Here is a 26391-nt window from a genome sequence, read left to right as displayed (position 1 = left end):
GTATGTCTGGGAGTGTTGCATTTATTTATTTTACATTTATTTTGGATTTCATGGTGGGTTTTTTGTTCTTGATTTATTGGGATGTTTCTTCTTGAATAGTTTAAAAAAGACTTGTCCGGCCCATGGGGACATTAACTTGTGATTTCAGGCTTTACAAATCAATTTGATTTGATTTAATATGCATTTATATGTCCAGTGATACAGGTATAAAGACACTATGGTCAGGCACACTACTACTGGCCCCTGAGCAGCTAACACTGGAGCGGTTAAAGCTGAGGTGCCTTGCTCAAGGGCACAGCAAGCAGGCACGTGCACACATAGAGCCCAACAGGTGCACAAGCACCTGCCCTTTTGTGCCTCATAAAAAAGTGCCCTTTTTATGCCAATTATTTTTTACCATATGTGACTCGACGTGACCAAACCCGATTTGATCCGCTGAGAAACAAGTGCCAGAAAAGGAACAATTGTCTTGCTCTTCAGAAAATCGAAAAAAATCGAAATCTGTTTTTTTTTACATCTTTGAAATGTCAATAATGTGTTCTCTTATTTGCTCTTATTTTCAAACTTAAATACAACTTGTAAATGAGGTAATTATTGTTATATAGTTCGACAGTATTGTCTCTCAATACTGTGGAAAAACTACAGGTGAGGGGATTTACGTGTGGGTCTGTCAGCTTAACAGGTACTTAAGAGGTGTTGAAACACACACAGCCAAACGCTCTCCTTTCTTAGCAGGGAGAAGAACAATGTTTATACACTTTATCTTAATGTTATAAGTTATAGCAACGCAACAAACGCAGTGTCCTGTCCATATAAAAAAGATTAAAAAAAAACGCGAGTCCGCGGGTGTATTGTCATTAAATTAAACAACATTAAAACACATTTAGAATGTCACGAATTTGATGAGCGAACGAATTTACTTCGAGTGAATTTATTGCAACCTAATGGTATAAGAAGTAAATTCATTCAATAGGGAAACTCAAAGAAAATAACAAACAAGTTATTATTATTATAGGACGCGTTGGTTGTTGTTGTAGACGAACGCGCGCTGGCAATTCATTTGATGACAAGACAAACGTCTTTCTGGGTCTGCATCCCCTTAACAATTGTGTGTATTGAGCTGTACTGTATTATTGCAACTTGGCTTGAATCCGCAGCAATAAGCCAGATAAACAAAATTGTATTAACGCGCCTCGTTAAATGCTCCGCCGTTTCCTCTCTCTCAGTGCTCCACTGTCCGGCTGGCTGCTCTGCCTGTCTGTCTGGCTATTGATGTAGCCTTTCCTTCAGCCAATACCTTGACCCCCAACATTACATGGCTTATGTGAGGCTTCCAACAAACCTTTCACTACTTTCAAACTTTATTAACAGATTGCAGAATGGGTACAATACAGTACAGCTCAATACACACAATTGTTAAGGGGATGCAGACCAGAGAAAGACTTTCATCTTGTTTACATCAGGATCCCCCATTTTCAATTCATCATAGAAAATAATGTTATGAATGCCCGAAAACATTTGTGATGTCACAGTATGATGTCATAATCAAACATTCTAGAACATTTGTGTATCTATTCAACAATTATCTCACAGCTACAGAAGGTTAACCCTTTCACTGCCACACTACAGAAGGTTAACCTTTAAATCTAAACATCTAAATGCTTATTGATGTAGCCTTTCCTTCAGCCAATACCTTGACCCCCAACATTACATGGCTTATGTGAGGCTTCCAACAAACCTTTCACTACCACACTACAGACGGTTAACCCTTTCACTACCACACTACAGAAGGTTAACCTTTCCTTATAATACATTTACATTTAGTAATTTAGCTTTTAGACTTACAAGGCAAATACTTCAACTGCCACAACAACTTGCCACAAGACAGAGTCATTGCCATAACAAAAGAGCCTGATGCAAGGTGTTAATGTCCCCAGAGAGAGGGGGGCCATGGAATACAATGCATTCTGGGTAGGGTTGTAGTTGATTAAATCACAGGTGTGAACCTCTCCACAAGTTCGAAGACCATTCATCTCTGAATGCGTTTACTGATATCTCCATGATTCATAGGATGTAGCTTGAAAAATATCCCACCAAAATGTTCAAGTGATGGCTTATTTTTAAGGTATGAATCTGTACTTTCACAATATGTAAAAAAAAAAAAATGAAGATCCCTCAACATGACCCTGAAGTCCATACCTGGTCACATATTTTCTTTTTTACCTCCATATAGAGAGAGTGATCTGCAATCTGCTTGGGTTGGGGGGTGCAATTCCTAACAGGCTCAACCATATGGATAAAAGTTCTCATACACACTAAAAACAGATTGGTCAAATTTGACCCAATTTGGGTTATTTTTGACCCAATTCACTGGTCAAAAAGGGCCCGACCAGTGTGTGGGTTAATTTGACCCATTATTATTGGTTATTTAATTTGACCCATAACTTGGGTCAAATAAACGAATACTTTTGATACTTTTACTTTTACTTTTACTTTTCCATTTTAAGGGTCAAAATAACCCAACCTCCAAGTTGATTTGACCCCATATTGGGTTATACCAACGACCCATTTTAAGGGTCAAAATAACCCAACTTCCAAGTTGATTTGACCCCATATTGGGTTATACCAACAACCCATTTGAAGGGTCAAAATAACCCAACTTCTAAGTTGATTTGACCCCATATTGGGTTATACAAACGACCCATTTTAAGGGTCAAAATAACCCAACCTCCTAGTTGATTTGACCCCGTATTGGGTTATACAAACGACCCATTTTAAGGGTCAAAATAGTTGCTTTGACTGAATCTTGGGTTACATCAAAAGGGTCAAATAGACCCTATTCACAGCAGCCATCTTGTGAGCCAGATTGACAACGATTGACCAACAGATGGACACAGCAACATGTTTAACAGTTTAACCTTGAACTGGAGAGTCTGGACTGGTCAGATGAACTCAATGGTACACTGGTTGAAGAAACTTGGCTTGGCTTCAAAACCAAATTTTCATCAATACTAAACAAAATGGCCCCCCTAAGAACCACCAGGGTAAAAAATCGCGCTGAGCCATGGATGCACACTGAAATACTGACCGCTATGAAAGCCAGAGACAAAAAATGCTCTGAGTTTCGTAAAAGTCAGTCAAAGCTTACCAAAAGCACGAGCAGTGAACTCCAAGACCACGTGACTGAACTCAAACTAGAAAGAAACAGACTAAGAAATGACGTAAACTCCATGATCAAAACTGCAAAAAAAAATTTCATCAATGACAAAACCGAGGAAAACAAAAATAAACCACGTGAACTTTGGAAATTACTCAACAATCAACTAGGCTGCAGTAAAAAACTCAAAACCAGGTTCTCAAACATAAACATAAAGACGGACAACACGCTCATCACAGACAAGCTGGATGTAGCCAATTACTTAAACACTTTCTTCACAAACATAGCCACAACACTGGTAAACAAACTACCCTCCCACTCAGGGCAGTATGGGGTAGAACACATAATAGCATACTACATGAACCTAGGCGTCCACAAAGACGACTTCAAACTGGAAATAGTAACTACAGATGAGGTACTCAAAAAACTGAGCGCCCTCCAACCAAACAAGGCCACTGGCCATGACAACATCCCCTCCAAATTCCTCAGAGACTCAGCAGCAGCCATCACCCCAGTCATCACACACATAATAAACCTCTCCATAAAACAGGGACACGTCCCCAAGGACTTCAAAATTGCGAGAGTAACACCCCTGCACAAAAAGGGCAGCAAATTAGACCCGGGTAACTACCGCCCTGTTTCTATCCTTACATCCATCTCAAAAGTCATAGAAAAAATAGTATACGAACAGATCGAAAAATACCTTGCGGAAAAAAATCTAATCTACGAATTCCAATCTGGCTTCAGAACATCCCACTCCACTGACACATGCCTTCTCTACTTGAACGACCACATCAAACAAGAGGTGGACGCGGGCAAATACTGCGGCATGGTCATGCTGGACCTACAAAAGGCCTTCGACACTGTCAATCACACCATTCTGATTGACAAGCTAAAAGCAATTGGTTTTGATAGTTTATCAGTGAGCTGGATACAATCCTACCTGGAGGGGAGGGAACAGATGGTGGAAGTAAACGGTACCCTATCCCCCCCCCTCACAGTGAGCTGTGGTGTTCCACAAGGAAGCATACTAGGACCGCTACTATTCCTAATTTATGCAAATGACATGTCGTCAGCTTGTGACTGCAACTTGTTCCTGTTTGCGGACGACTCAGCCCTGCTGGTCTCTGACAAGAACAAGTTACAGGTTGAAAAAGCCCTCAGCTCGGAACTAGGCAAAATCTGCATATGGCTCGCCGACAACAAACTATCATTACACATGGGCAAAACAGAGTCCATTCTCTTCGGTTCAAATAACAAACTCAGCAAGACTGACGGCTTCTCGGTTACAGTGGGTGACAATATTGTCACAAGGAAAGATGAAATTACCTACCTGGGTTCCATCCTAGAGGCTAATCTTTCCTGTGACAAAATGGCATCCAATGTAATAAAAAAAGTCAACCAACGAACGCGATTCTTGTACCGGATCTCCTCTCTGGTAAACAAGAATACCCTGAAGACTCTAGCAGGAGCACTCATTCAAGGGTACTACGACTATGCTTGCACCTCATGGTACCAAAGCACCTCAAAGGCACTAAAAAACAAATTACAAACATCTCAAAACAAGCTAGTCAGACTACTACTTGACCTGACTCCTAGAACCCACCTCACCCCTGCCCACTTTGACAACCTAGGATGGCTTAGAGTAGACGACAGAGTACAGCAACTTGCAATGGGCCTGGTCTACAAGATACACTACGCGACCAAGGTACCCATGTACATGTCAAAATACTTCCCAAAGGTCAGTGAATACCACGATCACAACACCAGAGGGAGCTCCACAAATCATGTAAAACCCAGATTCGGCTCAAACAAGGGACTAAACACGTTTCGCAATTATGCCACATCAATGTGGAACGCCCTGCCTAAAGCTGTAAAGGAATGTGAATCACTACCCACCTTCAAAAACACTCTCAAAAAACACCTACGTGAGACTGCAATTCGAAACTGGCCCCTACAAATGTCCTAACCTAGTTGTACAGTAAATGACCAAGTAAGGCTTTGTCAACATTCCAATGTACAGTGTAAAATGTGTATGTGTCCCCTACCCAACCCCCCCCCCCCCCCCCCCCCCCCCCCCCCACCTCCAATGTACAGCCCTCACCCAACCCACCCAACCCCACCCCACCAACCTCCTCCAATGTACAGTTTCTACGCCAAATGTATATACACTCCTTTTCTGGACACTTTTGTATCACAAACAGTACTGCATTTGCAAATCTGATATGTCATAAATGTATAGATGTAGCAGTACTGTCTATCTGTATGTCATGTATGTCATATATGTTATGATGAATTGAAAATGGGGGACCCTGGTGGAAACAAGACGAAAGTCTTTCTCTGGTCTGCATCCCCTTAACAATTGTATGTATTGAGATGTACTGTACTGTACCCATTCTGCAATCTGTTAATAAACTTTTCAATCAATCAATCAATCAATTAGTTACACATGTGTCAGTCTGGTTCACAGGATGTAGGTTTACCCTGCTGTGTCAAGATGGCTGCTGTGAAAAGGGCCTATTAACACAACTGCTATAGTTAGTACACTACATTAGGTTGGCACAGATGCTTGATTGAAAGGTATAACAGTCTAAATGTGCTGAAATCAATTAAAAGAACAGACCAAGGCGTAGAATACATTTAACTTCAAAATGTATTACACTTGTTGCATACATGTCACAGCGTGTGGACATCAAAAAGTGCTTGTGCTGCTATAGTGCCCATGAAACACATCATGTCAAACTGATTTCCTGTTTAAATAATAAATAATAAATAATACATATCGGTATGGTTTTGTACTGCTTTACTGCCCTGTTGGAACACTCCCCCAGATATTGATAGATCAAAACACATATATACTAAGGGTGTCAAAGTTAACGCGTTATTAACACATTATCGCCTGATTCTATTAACACCACTATTTTTTTTAACTCACAATTAACTTTTAAGATTTTTTTTTACTAGACTATACTCAGGTGTATTATTGATGCTCTCATTGATACTATGTTTGTTTCTGAAGTGTGTGTGTGTGTGTGTGTGTGTGTGTGTGTGTGTGTGTGTGTGTGTGTGTGTGAGATATATAGAGAGAGAGGGGGGTGAGAGAGAAGGGAAGGGGCAAGAGAGAAAGAGAGCTGGGAGAGTGTGTGTGAGAGAGAGAGGGGGGGTGTGTGTGATTACTCAGCCCTTGTGTGGGTGAATGTAACAAGTTCCTAACGTTTTATTTCCCCTATTATTTCATGTACACTTTATTCATTGTTTTAATGAATTTTCTTTCTTTTAAGTTATTTTGTGCATCACTCTGTTTTGAATTTGATGCAAATTTGCAATGCATGAGGGTCATCCTTTTGTGTTAAATGGCTGCATAACGAAAGCATTTGTTGACTCGCATGTTGAAAAGAGTATTAAAACTTGGAACTTGAAAAAGATCCGTAGAAAAAAGGTAGAAAAAAAGAAAAAAATTAGATTAATTTGTGATTAATCGCAAGTTAACTATGGACAATCATGCGATTAATCGTGTTTAATATTTTAATCGATTGACAGCACTAATATATACATATAGAAATACGGGACTTAGCGTCTACCCATCTCCCTCCTCCTCCATCTCTTCCCCCACCTTCCCTCCTCCTACTTCACCTCCTCACTACGCCACCTCCTCTCCTTATACTCCTCCTCCTCCTCTCCTCCACCTTCCCTCCTGCTACTTCACCTATTCTACCTCCTCCTCATTTGTAAGTTTTGCGTTACGTATGGCTGTCCTTAAGAATGCTACATGCTTGGACTCTGGTCCCTCAATATTATATATAACGTGCTGGAGAAACTCCCATGCATGAACACACTGCCTGGGGTACTTTATGTCAAATACATAAAATGCTTTAAAACACGTATCAACTGCCCCGAGCATTGTGCTTTCAGGGTGTGCCCGACCTGCATAGATCACGAATGCCTGAGCACAACATGTGTGTGGTTCTCCCAGCACCAAAACCGAGGGAGAGGGTCTTGCCTGCTGGAGGTACTCCACCATATTTGTCCCAACCTAAAACAAGCACATAAGCAAAGAAAGAATGTTAAATACAGGTGAATCTTGGGTTGACAGCAAATCATAAGCAAGATGACAGGTTTATACCAACTATACAAGGGAGCTAAATTAAATCAAGTTTTTTTTTCTCATGCCAATGGAATGTGCAATGACATTTTGGAGTGCTCAAAACAGTGGTTTTAACTCGTCTTTGTAAATGAGGGAAACCTCAATGCCTTTTCGAGTTTAAATAGAGGTTATGGGGGCCTGGGGGACTTTGGTTGTCAGACCTTGGCTTGGTGGTGCAACCAAACTCTGTGGGTGCAACCTATAGGCTCTCTGAAGCAGCAGATAGGCTCTCTGAAGCAGCAGATAGGCTCCCTGAAGCAGCAGATATGCTCTCTGAAGCAGTTAGGCTCTCTGAAGCAGCAGTTAGGCTCTCTGAAGCAGCAGATAGGCTCAAGCAGCAGATAGGCTCTCTGAAGCAGCAGATAGGCTCTCTGAAGCAGATAAGCTCTCTGAAGCAGCAGATAGGCTCTCTGAAGCAGCAGATAGGCTCTCTGAAGCAGCAGTTAGGCTCTCTGAAGCAGATAGGCTCTCTGAAGCAGCAGTTAGGCTCTCTGAAACAGCAGTTAGGCTCTCTGAAGCAGCAGATAGGCTCTCTGAAGCAGCAGATAGGCTCTCTGAAGCAGCAGATAGGCTCTCTGAAGCAGCAGTTAGGCTCTCTGAAGCAGCAGATAGGCTCTCTGGAGCAGATAAGCTCTCTGAAGCAGCAGATAGGCTCTCTGAAGCAGCAGTTAGGCTCTCTGAAGCAGCAGATAGGCTCTCTGAAGCAGATAAGCTCTCTGAAGCAGCAGATAGGCTCTCTGAAGCAGCAGATAGGCTCTCTGAAGCAGCAGATAGGCTCTCTGAAGCAGCAGTTAGGCTCTCTGAAGCAGATAGGCTCTCTGAAGCAGCAGTTAGGCTCTCTGAAGCAGCAGTTAGGCTCTCTGAAGCAGCAGATAGGCTCTCTGAAGCAGCAGATAGGCTCTCTGAAGCAGCAGTTAGGCTCTCTGAAGCAGCAGATAGGCTCTCTGGAGCAGATAAGCTCTCTGAAGCAGCAGATAGGCTCTCTGAAGCAGCGGATAGGCTCTCTGAAGCAGCAGATAGGCTCTCTGAAGCAGCAGATAGGCTCTCTGAAGCAGCAGTTAGGCTCTCTGAAGCAGCAGATAGGCTCTCTGGAGCAGATAAGCTCTCTGAAGCAGCAGATAGGCTCTCTGAAGCAGCGGATAGGCTCTCTGAAGCAGCAGATAGGCTCTCTGAAGCAGCAGATAGGCTCTCTGAAGCAGCAGATAGGCTCTCTGAAGCAGCAGATAGGCTCTCTGAAGCAGTTAGGCTCTTTGAAGCAGCAGTTAGGCTCTCTGAAGCAGCAGATAGGCTCTCTGAAGCAGCAGATAGGATCTCTGAAGCAGCAGTTAGGCTCTCTACAGCAGAGAGGCTCTCTGAAGCAGCAGATAGGCTCTCTGAAGCAGCAGATATGCTCTCTGAAGCAGCAGATAGGCTCTCTGAAGCAGCAGATAGGCTCTCTGAAGCAGCAGATAGGCTCTCTGAAGCAGCAGTTAGGCTCTCTGAAGCAGCAGATAAGCTCTCTGGAGCAGATAGGCTCTCTGAAGCAGCAGATAGGCTCTCTGAAGCAGCAGTTAGGCTCTCTGAAGCAGCAGATAGGCTCTCTGAAGCAGCAGTTAGGCTCTCTGAAGCAGCAGATAGGCTCTCTGAAGCAGCAGTTAGGCTCTCTGAAGCAGCAGTTAGGCTCTCTGAAGCAGCAGTTAGGCTCTCTACAGCAGATAGGCTCTCTGAAGCAGCAGTTAGGCTCTCTGAAGCAGCAGATAGGCTCTCTGAAGCAGCAGTTAGGCTCTCTGAAGCAGCAGATAGGCTCTCTGAAGCAGCAGATAGGCTCTCCGAAGCAGCAGTTAGGCTCTCTACAGCAGATAGGCTCTCTGAAGCAGCAGTTAGGCTCTCTGAAGCAGCAGTTAGGCTCTCTGAAGCAGCAGATAGGCTCTCTGAAGCAGCAGATAGGCTCTCTGAAGCAGCAGATAGGCTCTCTGAAGCAGCAGATAGGCTCTCTGAAGCAGCAGTTAGGCTCTCTGAAGCAGCAGATAAGCTCTCTGGAGCAGATAGGCTCTCTGAAGCAGCAGTTAGGCTCTCTGAAGCAGCAGTTAGGCTCTCTGAAGCAGCAGATAGGCTCTCTGAAGCAGCAGATAGGCTCTCTGAAGCAGCAGATAGGCTCTCTGAAGCAGCAGTTAGGCTCTCTGAAGCAGCAGATAAGCTCTCTGGAGCAGATAGGCTCTCTGAAGCAGCAGATAGGCTCTCTGAAGCAGCAGATAGGCTCTCTGAAGCAGCAGATAGGCTCTCTGAAGCAGCAGATAGGCTCTCTGAAGCAGAAGTTAGCTCTCTGAAGCAGAAGTTAGGCTCTCTGAAGCAGCAGTTAGGCTCTCTGAAGCAGATAGGCTCTCTGAAGCAGCAGATAGGCTCTCTGAAGCAGCAGATAGGCTCTCTGAAGCAGCAGATAGGCTCTCTGAAGCAGCAGATAGGCTCTCTGAAGCAGCAGTTAGGCTCTCTGAAGCAGCAGATAGGCTCTCTGAAGCAGCAGTTAGGCTCTCTGAAGCAGCAGTTAGGCTCTCTGAAGCAGATAGGCTCTCTGAAGCAGCAGTTAGGCTCTCTGAAGCAGCAGTTAGGCTCTCTGAAGCAGCAGATAGGCTCTCTGAAGCAGCAGATATGCTCTCTGAAGCAGCAGTTAGGCTCTCTGAAGCAGCAGTTAGGCTCTCTGAAGCAGCAGATAGGCTCTCTGAAGCAGCAGTTAGGCTCTCTGAAGCAGCAGATAGGCTCTCTGAAGCGGCAGATAGGCTCTCTGAAGCAGCAGATAGGCTCTCTGAAGCAGCAGTTAGGCTCTCTACAGCAGATAGGCTCTCTGAAGCAGCAGTTAGGCTCTCTGAAGCAGCAGATAGGCTCTCTGAAGCAGCAGATAGGCTCTCTGAAGCAGATAGGCTCTCTGAAGCAGCAGTTAGGCTCTCTACAGCAGATAGGCTCTCTGAAGCAGCAGTTAGGCTCTCTGAAGCAGCAGATAGGCTCTCTGAAGCAGCAGTTAGGCTCTCTGAAGCAGCAGATAGGCTCTCTGAAGCAGCAGATAGGCTCTCTGAAGCAGCAGTTAGGCTCTCTACAGCAGATAGGCTCTCTGAAGCAGCAGTTAGGCTCTCTGAAGCAGCAGTTAGGCTCTCTGAAGCAGCAGATAGGCTCTCTGAAGCAGCAGATAGGCTCTCTGAAGCAGCAGATAGGCTCTCTGAAGCAGCAGTTAGGCTCTCTGAAGCAGCAGATAAGCTCTCTGGAGCAGATAGGCTCTCTGAAGCAGCAGTTAGGCTCTCTGAAGCAGCAGTTAGGCTCTCTGAAGCAGCAGATAGGCTCTCTGAAGCAGCAGTTAGGCTCTCTGAAGCAGCAGATAGGCTCTCTGGAGCAGATAAGCTCTCTGAAGCAGCGGATAGGCTCTCTGAAGCAGCAGATAGGCTCTCTGAAGCAGCAGATAGGCTCTCTGAAGCAGCAGATAGGCTCTCTGAAGCAGCAGATAGGCTCTCTGAAGCAGTTAGGCTCTCTGAAGCAGCAGTTAGGCTCTCTGAAGCAGCAGATAGGCTCTCTGAAGCAGCAGATAGGCTCTCTGAAGCAGCAGTTAGGCTCTCTACAGCAGAGAGGCTCTCTGAAGCAGCAGATAGGCTCTCTGAAGCAGCAGATAGGCTCTCTGAAGCAGCAGATAGGCTCTCTGAAGCAGCAGATAGGCTCTCTGAAGCAGCAGATAGGCTCTCTGAAGCAGCAGTTAGGCTCTCTGAAGCAGCAGATAAGCTCTCTGGAGCAGATAGGCTCTCTGAAGCAGCAGATAGGCTCTCTGAAGCAGCAGTTAGGCTCTCTGAAGCAGCAGATAGGCTCTCTGAAGCAGCAGTTAGGCTCTCTGAAGCAGCAGATAGGCTCTCTGAAGCAGCAGTTAGGCTCTCTGAAGCAGCAGTTAGGCTCTCTGAAGCAGCAGTTAGGCTCTCTACAGCAGATAGGCTCTCTGAAGCAGCAGTTAGGCTCTCTGAAGCAGCAGATAGGCTCTCTGAAGCAGCAGTTAGGCTCTCTGAAGCAGCAGATAGGCTCTCTGAAGCAGCAGATAGGCTCTCCGAAGCAGCAGTTAGGCTCTCTACAGCAGATAGGCTCTCTGAAGCAGCAGTTAGGCTCTCTGAAGCAACAGTTAGGCTCTCTGAAGCAGCAGATAGGCTCTCTGAAGCAGCAGATAGGCTCTCTGAAGCAGCAGATAGGCTCTCTGAAGCAGCAGATAGGCTCTCTGAAGCAGCAGTTAGGCTCTCTGAAGCAGCAGATAAGCTCTCTGGAGCAGATAGGCTCTCTGAAGCAGCAGTTAGGCTCTCTGAAGCAGCAGTTAGGCTCTCTGAAGCAGCAGATAGGCTCTCTGAAGCAGCAGATAGGCTCTCTGAAGCAGCAGTTAGGCTCTCTGAAGCAGCAGATAAGCTCTCTGGAGCAGATAGGCTCTCTGAAGCAGCAGATAGGCTCTCTGAAGCAGCAGATAGGCTCTCTGAAGCAGCAGATAGGCTCTCTGAAGCAGCAGATAGGCTCTCTGAAGCAGAAGTTAGGCTCTCTGAAGCAGAAGTTAGGCTCTCTGAAGCAGCAGTTAGGCTCTCTGAAGCAGATAGGCTCTCTGAAGCAGCAGATAGGCTCTCTGAAGCAGCAGATAGGCTCTCTGAAGCAGCAGATAGGCTCTCTGAAGCAGCAGATAGGCTCTCTGAAGCAGCAGTTAGGCTCTCTGAAGCAGCAGATAGGCTCTCTGAAGCAGCAGTTAGGCTCTCTGAAGCAGCAGTTAGGCTCTCTGAAGCAGATAGGCTCTCTGAAGCAGCAGTTAGGCTCTCTGAAGCAGCAGTTAGGCTCTCTGAAGCAGCAGAGAGGCTCTCTGAAGCAGCAGATATGCTCTCTGAAGCAGCAGTTAGGCTCTCTGAAGCAGCAGTTAGGCTCTCTGAAGCAGCAGATAAGCTCTCTGAAGCAGCAGTTAGGCTCTCTGAAGCAGCAGATAGGCTCTCTGAAGCGGCAGATAGGCTCTCTGAAGCAGCAGATAGGCTCTCTGAAGCAGCAGTTAGGCTCTCTACAGCAGATAGGCTCTCTGAAGCAGCAATTAGGCTCTCTGAAGCAGCAGATAGGCTCTCTGAAGCAGCAGATAGGCTCTCTGAAGCAGATAGGCTCTCTGAAGCAGCAGTTAGGCTCTCTACAGCAGATAGGCTCTCTGAAGCAGCAGTTAGGCTCTCTGAAGCAGCAGATAGGCTCTCTGAAGCAGCAGTTAGGCTCTCTGAAGCAGCAGATAGGCTCTCTGAAGCAGCAGATAGGCTCTCTGAAGCAGCAGTTAGGCTCTCTACAGCAGATAGGCTCTCTGAAGCAGCAGTTAGGCTCTCTGAAGCAGCAGTTAGGCTCTCTGAAGCAGCAGATAGGCTCTCTGAAGCAGCAGATAGGCTCTCTGAAGCAGCAGATAGGCTCTCTGAAGCAGCAGTTAGGCTCTCTGAAGCAGCAGATAAGCTCTCTGGAGCAGATAGGCTCTCTGAAGCAGCAGTTAGGCTCTCTGAAGCAGCAGTTAGGCTCTCTGAAGCAGCAGATAGGCTCTCTGAAGCAGCAGATAGGCTCTCTGAAGCAGCAGTTAGGCTCACTGAAGCAGCAGATAAGCTCTCTGGAGCAGATAGGCTCTCTGAAGCAGCAGATAAGCTCTCTGAAGCAGCAGATAGGCTCTCTGAAGCAGCAGATAGGCTCTCTGAAGCAGAAGTTAGGCTCTCTGAAGCAGAAGTTAGGCTCTCTGAAGCAGCAGTTAGGCTCTCTGAAGCAGATAGGCTCTCTGAAGCAGCAGATAGGCTCTCTGAAGCAGCAGATAGGCTCTCTGAAGCAGCAGATAGGCTCTCTGAAGCAGCAGTTAGGCTCTCTGAAGCAGCAGATAGGCTCTCTGAAGCAGCAGTTAGGCTCTCTGAAGCAGCAGTTAGGCTCTCTGAAGCAGATAGGCTCTCTGAAGCAGCAGTTAGGCTCTCTGAAGCAGCAGTTAGGCTCTCTGAAGCAGCAGATAGGCTCTCTGAAGCAGCAGATATGCTCTCTGAAGCAGCAGTTAGGCTCTCCGAAGCAGCAGTTAGGCTCTCTGAAGCAGCAGATAGGCTCTCTGAAGCAGCAGTTAGGCTCTCTGAAGCAGCAGATAGGCTCTCTGAAGCGGCAGATAGGCTCTCTGAAGCAGCAGTTAGGCTCTCTGAAGCAGCAGTTAGGCTCTCTACAGCAGATAGGCTCTCTGAAGCAGCAGTTAGGCTCTCTGAAGCAGCAGATAGGCTCTCTGAAGCAGCAGATAGGCTCTCTGAAGCAGATAGGCTCTCTGAAGCAGCAGTTAGGCTCTCTGAAGCAGCAGATAGGCTCTCTGAAGCAGCAGATAGGCTCTTTGAAGCAGCAGATAGGCTCTCTGAAGCAGCAGATAGGCTCTCTGAAGCAGCAGATAGGCTCTCTGAAGCAGCAGTTAGGCTCTCTGAAGCAGCAGATAGGCTCTCTGAAGCAGCAGTTAGGCTCTCTGAAGCAGCAGTTAGGCTCTCTGAAGCAGCAGCTAGGCTCTCTGAAGCAGCAGATAGGCTCTCTGAAGCAGCAGATAGGCTCTCTGAAGCAGCAGATAGGCTCTCTGAAGCAGCAGATAGGCTCTCTGAAGCAGAAGTTAGCTCTCTGAAGCAGAAGTTAGGCTCTCTGAAGCAGCAGTTAGGCTCTCTGAAGCAGATAGGCTCTCTGAAGCAGCAGATAGGCTCTCTGAAGCAGCAGATAGGCTCTCTGAAGCAGCAGATAGGCTCTCTGAAGCAGCAGATAGGCTCTCTGAAGCAGCAGTTAGGCTCTCTGAAGCAGCAGATAGGCTCTCTGAAGCAGCAGTTAGGCTCTCTGAAGCAGCAGTTAGGCTCTCTGAAGCAGATAGGCTCTCTGAAGCAGCAGTTAGGCTCTCTGAAGCAGCAGTTAGGCTCTCTGAAGCAGCAGATAGGCTCTCTGAAGCAGCAGATATGCTCTCTGAAGCAGCAGTTAGGCTCTCTGAAGCAGCAGTTAGGCTCTCTGAAGCAGCAGATAGGCTCTCTGAAGCAGCAGTTAGGCTCTCTGAAGCAGCAGATAGGCTCTCTGAAGCGGCAGATAGGCTCTCTGAAGCAGCAGATAGGCTCTCTGAAGCAGCAGTTAGGCTCTCTACAGCAGATAGGCTCTCTGAAGCAGCAGTTAGGCTCTCTGAAGCAGCAGATAGGCTCTCTGAAGCAGCAGATAGGCTCTCTGAAGCAGATAGGCTCTCTGAAGCAGCAGTTAGGCTCTCTACAGCAGATAGGCTCTCTGAAGCAGCAGTTAGGCTCTCTGAAGCAGCAGATAGGCTCTCTGAAGCAGCAGTTAGGCTCTCTGAAGCAGCAGATAGGCTCTCTGAAGCAGCAGATAGGCTCTCTGAAGCAGCAGTTAGGCTCTCTACAGCAGATAGGCTCTCTGAAGCAGCAGTTAGGCTCTCTGAAGCAGCAGTTAGGCTCTCTGAAGCAGCAGATAGGCTCTCTGAAGCAGCAGATAGGCTCTCTGAAGCAGCAGATAGGCTCTCTGAAGCAGCAGTTAGGCTCTCTGAAGCAGCAGATAAGCTCTCTGGAGCAGATAGGCTCTCTGAAGCAGCAGTTAGGCTCTCTGAAGCAGCAGTTAGGCTCTCTGAAGCAGCAGATAGGCTCTCTGAAGCAGCAGTTAGGCTCTCTGAAGCAGCAGATAGGCTCTCTGGAGCAGATAAGCTCTCTGAAGCAGCGGATAGGCTCTCTGAAGCAGCAGATAGGCTCTCTGAAGCAGCAGATAGGCTCTCTGAAGCAGCAGATAGGCTCTCTGAAGCAGCAGATAGGCTCTCTGAAGCAGTTAGGCTCTCTGAAGCAGCAGTTAGGCTCTCTGAAGCAGCAGATAGGCTCTCTGAAGCAGCAGATAGGCTCTCTGAAGCAGCAGTTAGGCTCTCTACAGCAGAGAGGCTCTCTGAAGCAGCAGATAGGCTCTCTGAAGCAGCAGATAGGCTCTCTGAAGCAGCAGATAGGCTCTCTGAAGCAGCAGATAGGCTCTCTGAAGCAGCAGATAGGCTCTCTGAAGCAGCAGTTAGGCTCTCTGAAGCAGCAGATAAGCTCTCTGGAGCAGATAGGCTCTCTGAAGCAGCAGATAGGCTCTCTGAAGCAGCAGTTAGGCTCTCTGAAGCAGCAGATAGGCTCTCTGAAGCAGCAGTTAGGCTCTCTGAAGCAGCAGATAGGCTCTCTGAAGCAGCAGTTAGGCTCTCTGAAGCAGCAGTTAGGCTCTCTGAAGCAGCAGTTAGGCTCTCTACAGCAGATAGGCTCTCTGAAGCAGCAGTTAGGCTCTCTGAAGCAGCAGATAGGCTCTCTGAAGCAGCAGTTAGGCTCTCTGAAGCAGCAGATAGGCTCTCTGAAGCAGCAGATAGGCTCTCCGAAGCAGCAGTTAGGCTCTCTACAGCAGATAGGCTCTCTGAAGCAGCAGTTAGGCTCTCTGAAGCAACAGTTAGGCTCTCTGAAGCAGCAGATAGGCTCTCTGAAGCAGCAGATAGGCTCTCTGAAGCAGCAGATAGGCTCTCTGAAGCAGCAGATAGGCTCTCTGAAGCAGCAGTTAGGCTCTCTGAAGCAGCAGATAAGCTCTCTGGAGCAGATAGGCTCTCTGAAGCAGCAGTTAGGCTCTCTGAAGCAGCAGTTAGGCTCTCTGAAGCAGCAGATAGGCTCTCTGAAGCAGCAGATAGGCTCTCTGAAGCAGCAGTTAGGCTCTCTGAAGCAGCAGATAAGCTCTCTGGAGCAGATAGGCTCTCTGAAGCAGCAGATAGGCTCTCTGAAGCAGCAGATAGGCTCTCTGAAGCAGCAGATAGGCTCTCTGAAGCAGCAGATAGGCTCTCTGAAGCAGAAGTTAGGCTCTCTGAAGCAGAAGTTAGGCTCTCTGAAGCAGCAGTTAGGCTCTCTGAAGCAGATAGGCTCTCTGAAGCAGCAGATAGGCTCTCTGAAGCAGCAGATAGGCTCTCTGAAGCAGCAGATAGGCTCTCTGAAGCAGCAGATAGGCTCTCTGAAGCAGCAGTTAGGCTCTCTGAAGCAGCAGATAGGCTCTCTGAAGCAGCAGTTAGGCTCTCTGAAGCAGCAGTTAGGCTCTCTGAAGCAGATAGGCTCTCTGAAGCAGCAGTTAGGCTCTCTGAAGCAGCAGTTAGGCTCTCTGAAGCAGCAGAGAGGCTCTCTGAAGCAGCAGATATGCTCTCTGAAGCAGCAGTTAGGCTCTCTGAAGCAGCAGTTAGGCTCTCTGAAGCAGCAGATAAGCTCTCTGAAGCAGCAGTTAGGCTCTCTGAAGCAGCAGATAGGCTCTCTGAAGCGGCAGATAGGCTCTCTGAAGCAGCAGATAGGCTCTCTGAAGCAGCAGTTAGGCTCTCTACAGCAGATAGGCTCTCTGAAGCAGCAATTAGGCTCTCTGAAGCAGCAGATAGGCTCTCTGAAGCAGCAGATAGGCTCTCTGAAGCAGATAGGCTCTCTGAAGCAGCAGTTAGGCTCTCTACAGCAGATAGGCTCTCTGAAGCAGCAGTTAGGCTCTCTGAAGCAGCAGATAGGCTCTCTGAAGCAGCAGTTAGGCTCTCTGAAGCAGCAGATAGGCTCTCTGAAGCAGCAGATAGGCTCTCTGAAGCAGCAGTTAGGCTCTCTACAGCAGATAGGCTCTCTGAAGCAGCAGTTAGGCTCTCTGAAGCAGCAGTTAGGCTCTCTGAAGCAGCAGATAGGCTCTCTGAAGCAGCAGATAGGCTCTCTGAAGCAGCAGATAGGCTCTCTGAAGCAGCAGTTAGGCTCTCTGAAGCAGCAGATAAGCTCTCTGGAGCAGATAGGCTCTCTGAAGCAGCAGTTAGGCTCTCTGAAGCAGCAGTTAGGCTCTCTGAAGCAGCAGATAGGCTCTCTGAAGCAGCAGATAGGCTCTCTGAAGCAGCAGTTAGGCTCTCTGAAGCAGCAGATAAGCTCTCTGGAGCAGATAGGCTCTCTGAAGCAGCAGATAAGCTCTCTGAAGCAGCAGATAGGCTCTCTGAAGCAGCAGATAGGCTCTCTGAAGCAGAAGTTAGGCTCTCTGAAGCAGAAGTTAGGCTCTCTGAAGCAGCAGTTAGGCTCTCTGAAGCAGATAGGCTCTCTGAAGCAGCAGATAGGCTCTCTGAAGCAGCAGATAGGCTCTCTGAAGCAGCAGATAGGCTCTCTGAAGCAGCAGTTAGGCTCTCTGAAGCAGCAGATAGGCTCTCTGAAGCAGCAGTTAGGCTCTCTGAAGCAGCAGTTAGGCTCTCTGAAGCAGATAGGCTCTCTGAAGCAGCAGTTAGGCTCTCTGAAGCAGCAGTTAGGCTCTCTGAAGCAGCAGATAGGCTCTCTGAAGCAGCAGATATGCTCTCTGAAGCAGCAGTTAGGCTCTCCGAAGCAGCAGTTAGGCTCTCTGAAGCAGCAGATAGGCTCTCTGAAGCAGCAGTTAGGCTCTCTGAAGCAGCAGATAGGCTCTCTGAAGCGGCAGATAGGCTCTCTGAAGCAGCAGTTAGGCTCTCTGAAGCAGCAGTTAGGCTCTCTACAGCAGATAGGCTCTCTGAAGCAGCAGTTAGGCTCTCTGAAGCAGCAGATAGGCTCTCTGAAGCAGCAGATAGGCTCTCTGAAGCAGATAGGCTCTCTGAAGCAGCAGTTAGCCTCTCTGAAGCAGCAGATAGGCTCTCTGAAGCAGCAGATAGGCTCTTTGAAGCAGCAGATAGGCTCTCTGAAGCAGCAGATAGGCTCTCTGAAGCAGCAGATAGGCTCTCTGAAGCAGCAGTTAGGCTCTCTGAAGCAGCAGATAGGCTCTCTGAAGCAGCAGTTAGGCTCTCTGAAGCAGCAGTTAGGCTCTCTGAAGCAGCAGCTAGGCTCTCTGAAGCAGCAGATAGGCTCTCTGAAGCAGCAGTTAGGCTCTCTGAAGCAGCAGATAGGCTCTCTGAAGCAGCAGTTAGGCTCTCTACAGCAGATAGGCTCTCTGAAGCAGCAGATAGGCTCTCTGAAGCAGCAGATAGGCTCTCTGAAGCAGCAGTTAGGCTCTCTGAAGCAGCAGATAGGCTCTCTGAAGCAGCAGTTAGGCTCTCTGAAGCAGCAGATAGGCTCTCTGAAGCAGCAGATAGGCTCTCTGAAGCAGCAGATAGGCTCTCTGAAGCAGCAGTTAGGCTCTCTGAAGCAGCAGTTAGGCTCTCTGAAGCAGATAGGCTCTCTGAAGCAGATAGGCTCTCTGAAGCAGCAGTTAGGCTCTCTGAAGCAGCAGATAGGCTCTCTGAAGCAGCAGATAGGCTCTCTGAAGCAGCAGATAGGCTCTCTGAAGCAGCAGTTAGGCTCTCTGAAGCAGATAGGCTCTCTGAAGCAGCAGATAGGCTCTCTGAAGCAGCAGACCCCTTGCAAATGGGTGTAGCATTCCCTGAGGGGGAGGAGCTGCGCATTATATGGCTTTTTTTGCTTACCTTGCTTCCTCTAGAACTCCACCCCTCTTTTGCGAACTCCAAAAGCGGTACTGCTGGTTCTGGTGAGGGGAGGTACTGGTGGTTTGTGTGAGGGGAGGTACTGGTGGTTCTGGTGAGGGGAGGTACTGCTGGTTCTGGTGAGGGGAGGTACTGCTGGTTCTGGTGAGGGGAGGTACTGCTGGTTCTGGTGAAGGGAGGTGCTGGTTCTGGTGAGGGGAGGTACTGCTGGTTCTGGTGAGGGGAGGTACTGCTGGTTCTGGTGAGGGGGGTACTGGTGGTGCCTCCTCATCGATATCTTGATCTGAAAGACAAAGACAGAAAACAAAGAAAGACTTTTACAGTAATTTCAGTGCCATCCAGTGCAGCAAACTCCAACACAGGACCAGGCTGGCAGGACCAGAGACCAGGACAAGAACAGGATGATAACCAAGATGAAGAACAGAATAATTTGTGTGTGCATGCATGTGTGTTGAAACCCTACTGAACAATACTGCTTAGTCATGGAAACATTTTCATGGTCAAGAAAGTACTAGCTCTTCAGCATTGAAAATATTAGCAGCCTGATTTGGTACATTAGGTGGCTGGGCCAGGGCCTGGTTGTCGTTATGTTCTCCTTGCAAGTGCTTTCTGTAAGACCGAATGAAAGAAAATGTTCTGCTACAAACTCCCTCACAACATTGGATATAAGTGGATGAAGCGTTTATATTGTGTGCTACTCGTAAATGTGAAAAGAGAGACTTGGCATCACCAGGATCACTTTTGCATTTAAAGCATGTATACGCCATCTGCCTTGATATGTTAGAACTCTTAACTTAGTGATCACTTACAAATTCTCTGTAAAGTTTTGAGAACTTGAGCCGGGGGCCTATTTTGGGGATGAGGTTCCGGATTGTTTCGTCATCTAAAAGTTGAAACGCCTCCTCATCAATATCTTTATCTGAAAGACAAAAGACAGAAAACAAAGAAAGACTTTTACAGTCCAGGCAGCAAACTCCAACACAGGACCAGAGACCAGAACAAGAACAGGATGAGAACCAAGATGAAGAACAGAATAATGTGTGTGCATGTGTGTTGAAACCCTATACTGCTTAGTCATGGAAACATTTTCATGGTCAAGAAAGTAAAAATGCTCACCTTTAAAACTGTCTGTGAGCTCTGGCAATTGCCACTCAATTAATTTTTCTGTGACAAAGCTGTCCATCAAGACTGGCCTGAAACAAAAGAAAGCAATGTGGAAATGAACACATCTGCAATTAATTAATGCCTCATGCCCAAGTACTCAGCCACGTGTGCACGATAGGCCAAGTACTAGCTGACATAGCAGCCTAGAATATTTAGCACTGAATTCAGGTGTAAAAAGCCTTACCACATGGCTGGCTTCCGCAGTCTACTGCTTAATTTAGTATAGGATGTTGTAAATTGATGCCCGAATCGCGGGACATTAGAGAGATGATGGAAAATGTAGACCTCAAAATGGCGCAAAATGGCTCTAAATCACAGTATGTAGCTAGCTAGCCAACCAGCTATGTCACCGCATTGAGAGGACAACAGCTTTATTACACACATATGGTTAATAAAGATATCAATCATATAACGTTACACAGCTATAGATAATCTCCAGTTAATCTGGTATCATTACAACCCAAAACACGGTAAAATTTGCAATAACAGTAACGTTACTAGTACTGGTTAACTAGGCCTAGCTACTAGCCAGAACCTTTGTAATACTCATAGACTTGGTCACTTTCGGTAGCATGCTTGAACGGTAATGATTTATGTGTTGTGTCGTGTTGTGTGGCTTATTTATTAATAGAGGTTACCACATATTTTTACAAGGTTAGAGATGAACCGATTATAGAAATGAGTAGCTAAGTTGCAACTTGCGGTGGATAGCTAGCTAGCTGATGACGCGACAGATAGCTGTGAAGAGCTAGCTAATTTAGTTCCACAATGTTCACAGTGCATGGTTAACACGACGCAATATGTACAATGGATGGGTTGAGATATAAATACTGTGCTAACGAAACGAGATCTTACCTTGAGTCAGTGAAGTCTTTTCCGTGATCGTGAAGAGGGTTTGTTGGATCGTGTTGACTGTGAACGTGGGACCGTGTTGACTGTGAACATGACCGTCTGACTGACTGGAACATATAGTTCCCAGTGGGGGAGGGGTGTAGCTTTGCAGATCCCGGCGGAAACACCCAGCTCTCTGACCCAACACATGGGTTATGTCTCAGAAAATTTACCCATAATTATTATAACTCACAAATTGGGTCAAAATTGGGTCAAAATTAAATCTCAATAACCCAAATAATGGTTATGCTCAGAGAATTAACCCATAATTTTAACCCAACACGATTAACCAAGAAATTGGGTTATAGAATTGACCCATCTGTTTTTAGTGTGTATTATGTGCATTACACAAACTAAAAACAGATAGTACATTACATTACACAAACTAAAAACAGATATTACATTACATTACACAAACTAAAAACAGATATTACATTACATTACACAAACTAAAAACAGATATTACATTACATTACACAAACTAAAAACAGATATTACATTACATTACACAAACTAAAAACCGATATTGTCTGAATTACTAGCAGAAAGAAATGCACCACCTGATAGTAATTTATTAATTTCTTAGGATTTCTTTTGGTCTAATAAATGTTAAAGGTTCTTAGATGGATCCCCTGGTGCCTCCTCCTCCTCTTCCTGCTCCTCCTCCTACTGCTCCTCCTCCTCCTCCTGCTCCTCCTCCTCCTCCTGCTCCTTCTCTTCCTAATCCTCCTCCTCCTCTTCCTCCTCCCCCTCCTCTTCCTCCTCCTCCTCCTCCTCCTCCTCCTCCTCCTCCTCCTCCTGCTCCTCCTCCTCCTGCTCCTCTTCCTCCTCCTCCTCCTCCTGCTCCTAATCCTTCTCTTCCTAATCCTCCTCCTCCTCTTCTTCCTCCTCTTCCTCCTCCTCCTCCTCCTCCTGCTCCTCCTCCTCCTCCTCCTGCTCCTGCTCCTGCTCCTGCTCCTGCTCCTCCTCCTCCTGCTCCTGCTCCTGCTCCTCCTCCTGCTCCTGCTCCTGCTCCTGCTCCTGCTCCTCCTCCTGCTCCTCCTCCTCCTGCTCCTCCTCCTCCTCCTGCTCCTGCTCCTGCTCCTGCTCCTGCTCCTGCTCCTGCTCCTGCTCCTGCTCCTGCTCCTCCTCCTCCTCCTCCTCCTCCTCCTCCTCCTCCACGGGGAGCGGCGTACTGGCTCATGTTAGGCAGGCCATGCATTATGCAGCAGCTTAGGCCAAAGCGCTGGAACTCCATGTCCTCGGCTACAGTCCACTTGTCGCTGCTCTGGTTGTAGCGCTCCACGTTGGAGAGGTGGTTGAGGTCATTGAGGCCCCCGACCACGAGGAGGAGGTCGTCCAGCACCGCGATGCCAAAGTAGCTGCGGGGGGTGAGCATGGCGGGCAGGGCGCGCCAGGAGTCAGTCAAGGGGCTGTAGGTCTCCGCACTATGCAGGTAGTGTTCGGGTCTGTCCTGTCCTCCTACCTGAGGACAGGACACATGAGAGGACTGTTTTAGTGTGTGGTTAAGGCAGGCAGACACTTTATTAATCCACTTAGGCAAATTAGGGCATCACAGAAGCATTGAAAGGCAAATGATACATATTTATAAAAATATCTAGTATAAAGCATTTGTCTCTGTGTGCACCTACCACATAGACTTGTCCTCCGTACGCAGCGGCTCGCACTCCGGCACGCCTGCTGCTCATGGGGGCGATCAGAGTCCACTGGTCAGTGTCTGGGCTGTAGCACTCAGCTGTGAGCAGACACTTCCTCCCGGTGAAGCCACCACAGATGTAAACCTGTAATAAGAAAGAATATTCTAATTTAGTTTATATATTCCATTTTATTTCATTCTACTTTAATTGTCTGTTAATGTTGATGCACCAAAGGACCCAGACACATCTTTTGTATGTGCAAGCTTACTTGGCAATAAAGACATTTATGATTTCTGATCTAACGTTCCTTGTGTTCATCTACCACCATGTGTCCCTCAGTTCCACCCACCTTGCCCTGGAGGGCTGCTGCCCCGGTGTTGCTCCTGTGCTCCAGCATGGGTGAGATCACTGTCCACTGGTTGGTTTCAGGCTCGTAGCGCTCGGCGGTGTTCAGTACGTCTCCGTGTCGCCCTCCCATGGCATAGATACAGCCGTCCAACGCGACCACGCTGACGAGACCGCGGCGTGAGTGCATGGGAGCCACCTGCAGCCAGCTGCGAGTGACGGGGTTGAACCTGCGCACACTGCTGAGACACTTATTTAGGTCGTCGTGGCCGCCGACGCAGTAGACCAGACCGTGGAGATAAGCGGTGCCGTGGCCACCCTGGGGACTCTCCGCCTCAATGCTCACGTCCCTCCATCCACCGGCTCGGATATCGTAAGCCTCCATGCCATTGGTAAAGCTGTGTTTGGTAATGCCTCCGATGGCCAATAGGACCTCCTGGGGCAGACGCGGACGTGTCAGGGGGTTTGGGAGCCTGTCGGAGCCAGTGGGGTTCAGGACGCTGAGGATGAGGGGCCTGCAGTCGTGGCTGTCCCTCACCACAGGGTTGTTTTGGACGTTGTTCAGCAAGTAGTCAGGCCTCATCAATCCCATGCGAACCTGGGAAGAGACAAGCAGACAGCGGGTACAACTTAGACATCGGTTGTAGACGGTTTCTGTTGCTAGGGAACAGTTTGGACCCAAATGTTTGAGAACCACTGTACTAGGGAACCTAGTGTTGTTTTAATGTAATGCACAGTAATACAATTAGTTACCTTGGGCAACAGCAAAGGGATGTGTGTTTTACGCTCCTCACGGGAGTGGTCGATCCAACGGAGGTCGGCCTCGAACACGTCTCCTCGCTCTTTACGTTCAGATCATCCCTCTCGATGATGTCCACCAGTTGCTGCAGGGACAGCTCCACAAACTCCTGTGAGACATGCAACATCTCCTCAAAGTGGCACACGATGAAGAGATGGGCCTTGCGCCTCAGGTCAGGGCAGCAGTAGATGTCTACGAACCTCCAGATGCCGACACAGTTTTCCAGAGACAGCTGGCCTTCTAGGAAGTCAGAGCATGCTCCTACTATGCCAGTGACGAGAAGCTGGTCTGCAGCCACCAGAAGCTCTTCCATGTTCTCTGCTGTCACCAGCACAAAGCGTGTGTAGGCGTACTCTATGATGAGCTGCATCATACCCAGGGACACCCCAGGGATAGTGTAGACTGGTTTCACTGAGTTGCTCCAGCGAGTGAAGAGGGCTCTGTGGGACGCAGTTCGCTGCGACAATACAGAAGGTTAACCTGTTCACTGCCACACGACAGAAGATTAACCCATTCACTACCACACTACCACATGGTTAACCCTTTCACTGCGACAATACAGAAGGTTAACCCTTTCACTACCACACTCACTACAGAAGGTAACCCTTTCACTACCAACTTTTAAGATTTTTTTTTACTAGACTATACTCAGGTGTATTATTGATGCTCTCATTGATACTATGTTTGTTTCTGAAGTGTGTGTGTGTGTGTGTGTGAGATATATAGAGAGAGAGGGGGGTGAGAGAGAAGGGAAGGGGCAAGAGAGAAAGAGAGCTGGGAGAGTGTGTGTGAGAGAGAGAGGGGGGGTGTGTGTGATTACTCAGCCCTTGTGTGGGTGAATGTAACAAGTTCCTAACGTTTTCTTTCCCCTATTATTTCATGTACACTTTATTCATTGTTTTAATGAATTTTCTTTCTTTTAAGTTATTTTGTGCATCACTCTGTTTTGAATTTGATGCAAATTTGCAATGCATGAGGGTCATCCTTTTGTGTTAAATGGCTGCATAACGAAAGCATTTGTTGACTCGCATGTTGAAAAGAGTATTAAAACTTGGAACTTGAAAAAGATCTGTAGAAAAAAGGTAGAAAAAAAGAAAAAAATTAGATTAATTTGTGATTAATCGCAAGTTAACTATGGACAATCATGCGATTAATCGTGTTAAATATTTTAATCGATTGACAGCACTAATAAATACATATAGAAATACGGGACTTAAGAGCTTCCGGTTTAGCTGCAATATGTAGCGCACGCAATTGGTTACAGCTCCGCTCCCGTTATCGTTAATTTCGTTTAAAAACCTTATTTGGACAGTACCAAAAGAGATTAGACCACATCGTATGTATTGATAAGACCTTCTACTAACTATATCAAAAGACAACATGGTTAGGGATAAGGAAAGGACGGGAAAGAAACAAGAAACGGCAAATCTAACGGCGCAGATTGAAACTCGGTCAAAGACAATGACAGGCGACGCGGTGGCAGAGCCGTTGGTGAGCCCCGGCGCGGGGAATATAGAGGAGAATACACAGGGAACAAAGACAACTGTCCCCGAGAGGGAGACAACAGATGACAACATAACAGGAACATCAGAAAAAAATACCGTGAAGGAAAAAGCAGGCGATTTTGAGAAGATAATAGCAAAATCATCCATCGGAGCCCTCACTGCTCCAACAACATCAACTGACACAAGCAGTTCAATTACACAACCCGACTTCAACTCTCTGACTATCCTGATAAAAGAACAGATGGTCGCTTTCAAAGCACACGTTGAACACATCGATACTAAATTCGAAGAGGTTATGAGAGCGGTCGCTTTACAGTCCATGCGAATCACGACAGTGGAGAATTTGGTGACAGAAATCACAAAGGCAGTCAAGGCGAGCGAGGGTGGCATGACAGAGATGGGGAATGAGATGGAAAGAGTGAAAGAAGAATATCGGAGTGAAATACAAGGGCTTAAAAACGAAGCGGCGGAGAGGCAACTAGAAACCCAACGCTACCACAGGCGGAATAACATCCGCATTGTAGGGCTCGAAGAAGCAGTAAACTGCGAAGATCCCAACTTTCCAACAGTGTTATCAACGATTTTGAATAACATCGATCCAAACAAAGTGCCAGAAGTGGAACAAGTTTACAGAATCGGTTCTCGGGGGCAAAGAATCAACGGGCCAAGAGTCATCATTGTCACCCTGCGGAAGACTACAACAAGGGATGACATCATCAAATATGCTCGCAACCAACGTGGGAATCTGAGTTATGATGGTAAACCAATATTTATCTACGAAGATTTGAGCAAAGATGCCATCAACCGACGTCTACCATACAAAGTTGTGATGCAAAAGCTGTTCAAAGCCGGTTACAAGCCAAGGCTATCATACCCAGCGCTGTTATCATTCGTGGGCAGTGACGGTCGCAGGTCAGATATACACACACCTATGGAAGCTGAGGATTTTCTGAATCGAATTGGAGCAAATAACCCAAGGCAGGGCGAAAATGTCGGAAACATATAAGCCTCTTTCTCATTGTATACCAGTGTTAGAATGACTTTATTGTGTTCATCAAGGTAGCAGACGATATGCAAGCCGTCTATAACAATGTGTATTGTGTATAATACGATTCATAATACATTATAATTTCAGACTCTGGTCTCGGAGGAGACAAATACATATCATTGCAAAAAGATCTATCTGGAATATTCTGGGTTTATCGCTCAAATGCCCTGGGTCTCTTAGATCATTCTGGAACATAAAATAGTCTAGGCACTAGCATACTCTACAACCTTCTAGAATATAAGGCACCATGACAACGAAGCCTACAACTCTAACAATAAACATCCGGTGTGTATACAC

This window comes from Notolepis coatsorum (genome assembly GCF_963971535.1).
Source record: "Notolepis coatsorum genome assembly, chromosome: 2".
Lineage (NCBI taxonomy): Eukaryota > Metazoa > Chordata > Actinopteri > Aulopiformes > Paralepididae > Notolepis > Notolepis coatsorum.
This window is presented reverse-complemented; position numbering follows the sequence as displayed.